The sequence below is a fragment of the Scyliorhinus torazame genome, chromosome 14 (assembly GCF_047496885.1).
Source record: "Scyliorhinus torazame isolate Kashiwa2021f chromosome 14, sScyTor2.1, whole genome shotgun sequence".
Lineage (NCBI taxonomy): Eukaryota > Metazoa > Chordata > Chondrichthyes > Carcharhiniformes > Scyliorhinidae > Scyliorhinus > Scyliorhinus torazame.
Window position 1 is genome coordinate 36,235,155 of NC_092720.1, and position 6,037 is coordinate 36,241,191.

A 6,037-nucleotide genomic window follows, 5' to 3' on the forward strand; every position below is an offset into this window, starting at 1 on the left:
TGTACCCCTGCCACTTCCCAGCCTGTTCTCGGAGTGAGGGGAGAAGTAAATGCTGCCAGGGGAATGGAGCCACACTGCAGCAATTAAATTCAGACCCAAGTTTGTAATATCTGACAAGGAAAATTTGCCTTTAGATCTTTTCATCAACGCCAATTGAAAAGCTTCTCAAAACTCTTTCTAACTTGCTTGTTACACATTTTATATGAGGTATTCACCAGATGATAGTTAAAAAAATGAGAGCCGGAATTCAAGAGGACAGCCTCAGGTATGCTGATTCCCATTGCAGAATATTAATCCATACTCTCTAATGACAATCATTCTAACTGTTTGTAGAACTGTAAAGACAGCTCCATTCGATGGAGAATTCTTTTTGACATAAGCCGTATTAGAGAAATACACAGAGGTATTAATTATTTGGTTCAACAGGCCTAAAAATTAATTTTGAAATCTTTGAATGTTAGTGGAGACATTTATGTTTGGCACAGCTCATTGTTGATTTGTGAAGACAATAGAATTTACTCCAACTTCAAAGTCTTATCGGCTGCTGCTTTTAAATCTTTGCTTCCATACTTCAAATTATAAGATGCAATCAATGCCCCTGGAAAGTACAAAATTGTTCATGACGATGGCGCTTGGTAAAAAACAAGGGCTTGATTTTCAATGGGGGTGAGGCCAGATGTGAGCAGGGTTTTGTTCGTAGGTAGCCTCCGACACTCCAGTGATGTGCTGCAATTTTCAAAGCAGCGGCTGGAACCAGAAATCCACACACTTCCCATTAAAATCGTTAAAGATGTTGTTATCGGGCTGAGAGAGACAGAATCAAACTGTCAAAGATTAGAGTGGAAAGAACGAATGATCGGGGTCACACATTAATGCACGGCTGCTGGGAGAAGAGCGCAGATCCATTATCGATTGTGGCTGCTGATCTAAAAACTTGTAAGAAAAGGGGAAAGTCAGACTGAAATGTTCCTGTGGTGGCACACATTTCCTGTCACTTAGCAGAATGGATTAAGTAGCTGATGAATGCGCATTTGGGCATTCGTTCATGTCATGAGGTTGCTGGTCCTCTGCTCTCTCGTCTGTTCCATTCCTCAAGGTAAAAGCAAACCCAGTGGTGGCTGTGCTATGCCTTCAAGAATAGCCCCCCCCCCCCCCCCCCCCCCCCCCCGGAGCCTGTTGGACACTGAGTTCACCTCCAGCCCAATTAGCGCCTTTGGATATCAAAACCAATGTGTGGAGTCAGGACTCTGTCATAATATACACACAAGTATATGATGGTGCAGAGACAGACACTGACTGACACACTGAAAGACCAATCAACACACAGAACACAGCAGCCAATCACCAGACAGGATGCGGCCACTATATAGCCAGAGGGCACTAGTTTCCCCGCTCATTCGGGATGCAGCCTCTGAGACAGCCAGAGCCCATGATCAATAACACGAACATCTACCATGTGCTAGCAGTATAGTCTAGTCAGGTTAGCCTCAGGTCTCCAGTCACCCTAACATAGTGTCAACCCACAGTGCAAGTATGTTTAACAGCTCATAGCTAAATAAAATAGAGTTGTACTTCTACAAGTGTTGGCAGCCTGTCTCTCTCACTGCTCTGGTAAACGCAGTCCTCGCAGACCCAGCATACCCAACACATCAGACTCAGGAATGATCCAGGCCGCAGATTGATAATGCTGCCCCAAGTGCTCTAAATAAGTAACATGCATTTGTGTTAGTCCAAAATTTATCGCTCCCTGGGGTGTTAGGGTTTGGTGCCCCGAATTCAACAGGATCTTACTTGGGAAGCACACGGCGGCATGGTGGCACAGTGGTTAGCACTGCTGCCTCACAGCGCCAAGGAGCCGGTTCTGTTCCAACCTTGGGTGACTCTCTGTGTGAAGTTTGTACGTTCTCCCATTGTCTGCGTGGGTTTCCTCCGTCCGTTCCGGTTTCCTCCCACAGTCCAAAATTGTGCAGGGTAGGTGGATTGGCCATGCTAAATTGTCCCTTACTGTCAAAGATTAGGTGGGGTTATGGGGTTATGGGGTTACAGAGATAGGGCGGGGGAGTGGGCCTAGGTGCAATGCTCTTTCAGAGGGTCAATGTAGACTTGATGGACTGAATGGCCTCCTTCTACACTATCAGGATTCTATGATTCTGAGGAATATCTGATTGCACTATTGCGGGTTTGAGTTCTATTTTGCTTAACTTGCATATCTACCATTGAGAAAACAGATGAGTAATTTTATGCCTTAAATTCATGCATGAATAAGTAAATAGAGTAAGAACATGTGTGTTGGCATGTGATGGAATACAATTTTGTGGAACTGGCAGTCTCTGGTACATCACTTGTGCAGGCGTCTTACTGATGAGCAGATGAGTCAACAGAGCTGGTATCACAGTCAACTCCAATCCTATCCACATCTGATATTCTTCTGAGCAGAGGTCAGTAGATAATGATCAAGAGGCAGCTCATTACAACTCTGGTTGACCGTAAACCGGTCATCGAAGATGGGCCCATTTCCAGAGGTTATCTGAAGAGCTGAAGTGATATTAAGGATATGGAAAGCAGATGAAAAGATTTGGGAATGTTGTCACACCCTCTTCTTTCCCTTTAGGCCATCACTGATGTGTTAAGGAGCTTGAAAGTGTAAATGTTGAGAGGATGTTCCCCCTCAAGGGAGAGTCTCGGACTAGAGGGCATAGTTTCAAAATAAAGAGGTGTCATGTAAGACTGAGATGAGGATTAATTCCTTCACTTGGAGGGTTGTGAGCCTTTGGAACTCATTGCCACAGAGAGCTGTGGCAGAGTCCTTGGGTGGGATTCTCCGACCCCCCGCTGGGTCGGAGAATCGGCGGGGGGGGGGGGGGGGGGGGGCGGCGTGAATCCCGCGCCCGCCGGCTGCCGGATTCTCCAGCGCCGGGGTTTTGGCCACCCCCACGTTGTTGGGAAGTCCGCGGGCGTCAGTGTGCTGCCGGCGAAGCGGAGGATCCTGTCGATGGAGAATCCGCCCCTTATCTTTCTTTCATGTTTCCTGGTCACACTAGTGACACATGTGCATAGTTTAGGGCACACAGGATGATGCACGATCAATTGGACAAAGACGAGAGTTGAATACAACTAAGACTTTATTGCTCTAAGATGTTGGCCTCCCACAGCAGCTGGCGAAATGGCTGCTGCACGGAGGACACACATATTTATACTCCGCCTACTGGGCGGAGCCAGCAGGCAGGGACTACCGCCGTACCTACAGTACAGGTCATACCGTACATCACCTAATATAGGTGCAACAGTGGTTTACCACATTCACCCCTTGTTAAAATTGAGTCTGGCGGGGGTGATGGAGAACTATATACAGCAATTGATTTTACATATCCAATATTTGCGGGGAAAAAAAATTCTTTTGATGTCCAGTGAACCAGTTAGAGGTTTAACCGGTCCGGGGCCTTGATGTGCCGCTGGGAGCGACGCAGTGGTGGCGGCGATGCCAATGCTGATCTGGTCTTCGGTGACTCCGGGACATAGAACATAGAACATAGAAAATACAGCACAGAACAGGCCCTTCGGCCCACGATGTTGTGCCGAACCCCAGGCAGTGTTTGAGGGACTTGGGGCAGTGGGGGAGGGGGAGCTCCATGAGGGGGTGCACGCAGTCAGGATCGGGCCCCAGAACTCCGTTCTGGACCACATAGCCGAGGATGGCTAAGTGGTTTGTACTGAACACATACTTCTCCTTGTTGTAGGTGAGGTTTAGGAGAGTGGCGGTGTGGAGAAATTTGGCAAGGTTGGCATCGTGGTTCTGCTGATCGTGGCCGCAGATGGTGACATTGTCTAGGTACGGGAAGGTGGCCCGCAAACCGTACCGGTCAACAAATGTCCATCTCCCTTTGGAAGACCGAGGCCCCGTTGGTGACGCCGAAGGGAACCCTGAGGAAGTGATTGAGGCGACGGGCTGCCTCGAAGGCAGTATATGTACGGTCCGCCTTACGGATGGGGAGCTGGTGGTCGGCGGATTTGAGGTCTACCGTTCAGAAGACCCGGTACTGTGCAATCTGATTGACCATATCAGATATGCGTGGGAGGGGGTATGCGTCGAGCTGCATGTACCAATTGATGGTCCGGCTGTAGTCCATGACCATTCTGTGTTTCTCCCCAGTTTTAACCACTACCACTTGGGCTCTCCAGGGGCTGTTGCTGGCCTCGATGATGCCTTCCCGAAGTAGCCGCTGGACCTGGACCTGATGAAGGTCCTGTGCTGGGTGCTGTACCGTCTGCTCCTGGTGGCGACGGGTTTGCAATCCGGGGTTAGATTTGCGAAGAGGGAAGGTGGATCGACCTTTAGGGTCGCGAGGCCGCACACAGTAAGGGTTGGTAGGGGCCCGCCGAATTTCAGGGTTAGCTCTGGAGGTTACACTGGAAGTTCAGGCTGAGTAGTAACGCAGCGCAGAGGTTAGGGAGGACATAGAGGTGGAAACCGCTGAATTCTACGCCCTGGGCCGTGAGTGTGACCGTACAGTACTCCCAGGTCACCACGGAATGGGATCCGGAGGCCAGGGAGATTCTTTGATTGGTGGGGTGTACCGCGAGGGAGCAGCGCCTTACCATATCCGGGTGGATGAAGCTTTCGGTGCTCCCGGAGTCCAGCAGGCAAGAGGTCATGTGTCTGTCGATTTTAACGCTGGTTGATGCGGTGGCCAGGTTGTGCGGATGAGACTGGTCGATGGTCACTGAGGCGAGTCGTGGTTGGTCATCGCTGGTGTCGGATGATGGGGTGCCCGGGGGGGCACGGGTCCCGGAACACTGGTGGTGCCCATGTGCCGTGGGGGAGACACGATGACGGCCCTGAAGATCTTGGGGAGGACAAAATGGCAGCGCCCATGGCCCGCACGTGTTGCGCGGAGGAGAAGATGGCAGCGCCAATGGCCGCGGGTGGTCTGAGGGGGAGAAGATGGCGGCGCCCATTGGCCGCACATGGTCCGGGAGGGTGAAGATGGCGGCGCCCATTGTGCGTAAACAAGGGGGGTGAGGGCGATAGCAGCGACTGCGCGGGCCTGGCACACTGCGGCGAAGTGTCCTTTCTTACCGCAAGCCTTACAAAGGGCAGCGCGGGCCGGGCAGCGTTGGCGGGGGGGGGGTTTTGATGGCCGCAAAAGTAACATCGGGGACCCCCGGGGTTAGCTGGCTGGCGCATGGCGCAGGCGTATTGGCAGGGTAAGGCCCCCGCTGGGGCGGCCGTCTGTGGGGTCCACGATGCGTAGGAGGGGTGGGCCACGCAGCTGGGGGCGTAGGCCTGAATATTGTGCAAGGTGACCGTCATAGAGAGCGCTAGCTTCTTTGTCTCATGCGAGATCGAGCGTGGTCCCGTCTAAAAGTCCCTGGCGTATGAGGTCCGACCCAATCCCGTTGACAAAAGCGTCCCGCACAAGGAGGTTAGAATGTTCAGTGGCCATAACGGCCCGACAGTCACAGTCCCGGACTAGTGGGATTAGGGCCCCCCAGAAGTCTTCTATAGACTCACCAGGGAACGGAGAGCGAGTGGCAAGTACGTGTCTGGCGAAGAGCGTGTTCGTCCGCTGGGCGTAATTTTCTTTAAGTAGCGCCATGGCTTCATCATAGTTTGTCGTGTCCTGGATCAGCAGAAAGACGTTGGAGCTCAACCTCGAGTATAGTATTTTCTGAGCCTCCAGAACAGAGCTTGGCGCCGAGTTGATGTACGCCTCGAAACAAGCTAGCCATTGCTGAAAGTCCTTTTTGGCGTCGCTTGATTGCGGATCCAGCTGCAGGCGATCCGGCTTGATACGGAAGTCCATCTTCTGAAAATCATAGAGCAATAAATTGATTTGATGGGGTAAATGGCAGGGGGATGGGAACCGATGCAGGAAGTTGGAAAGTAGTAAAACAGGGACAGAAACAAAAGGCAGTAAGGGGGAAAGTGTAAGGCAGAGAAGCCATAGTCAAAAATCAAAAAGGGCGACAGTACAAGGTACAGTGACTGAGGGGAGCTCAGTGAATAGGACCAGGAATACTGAAAGAAATAAAACGG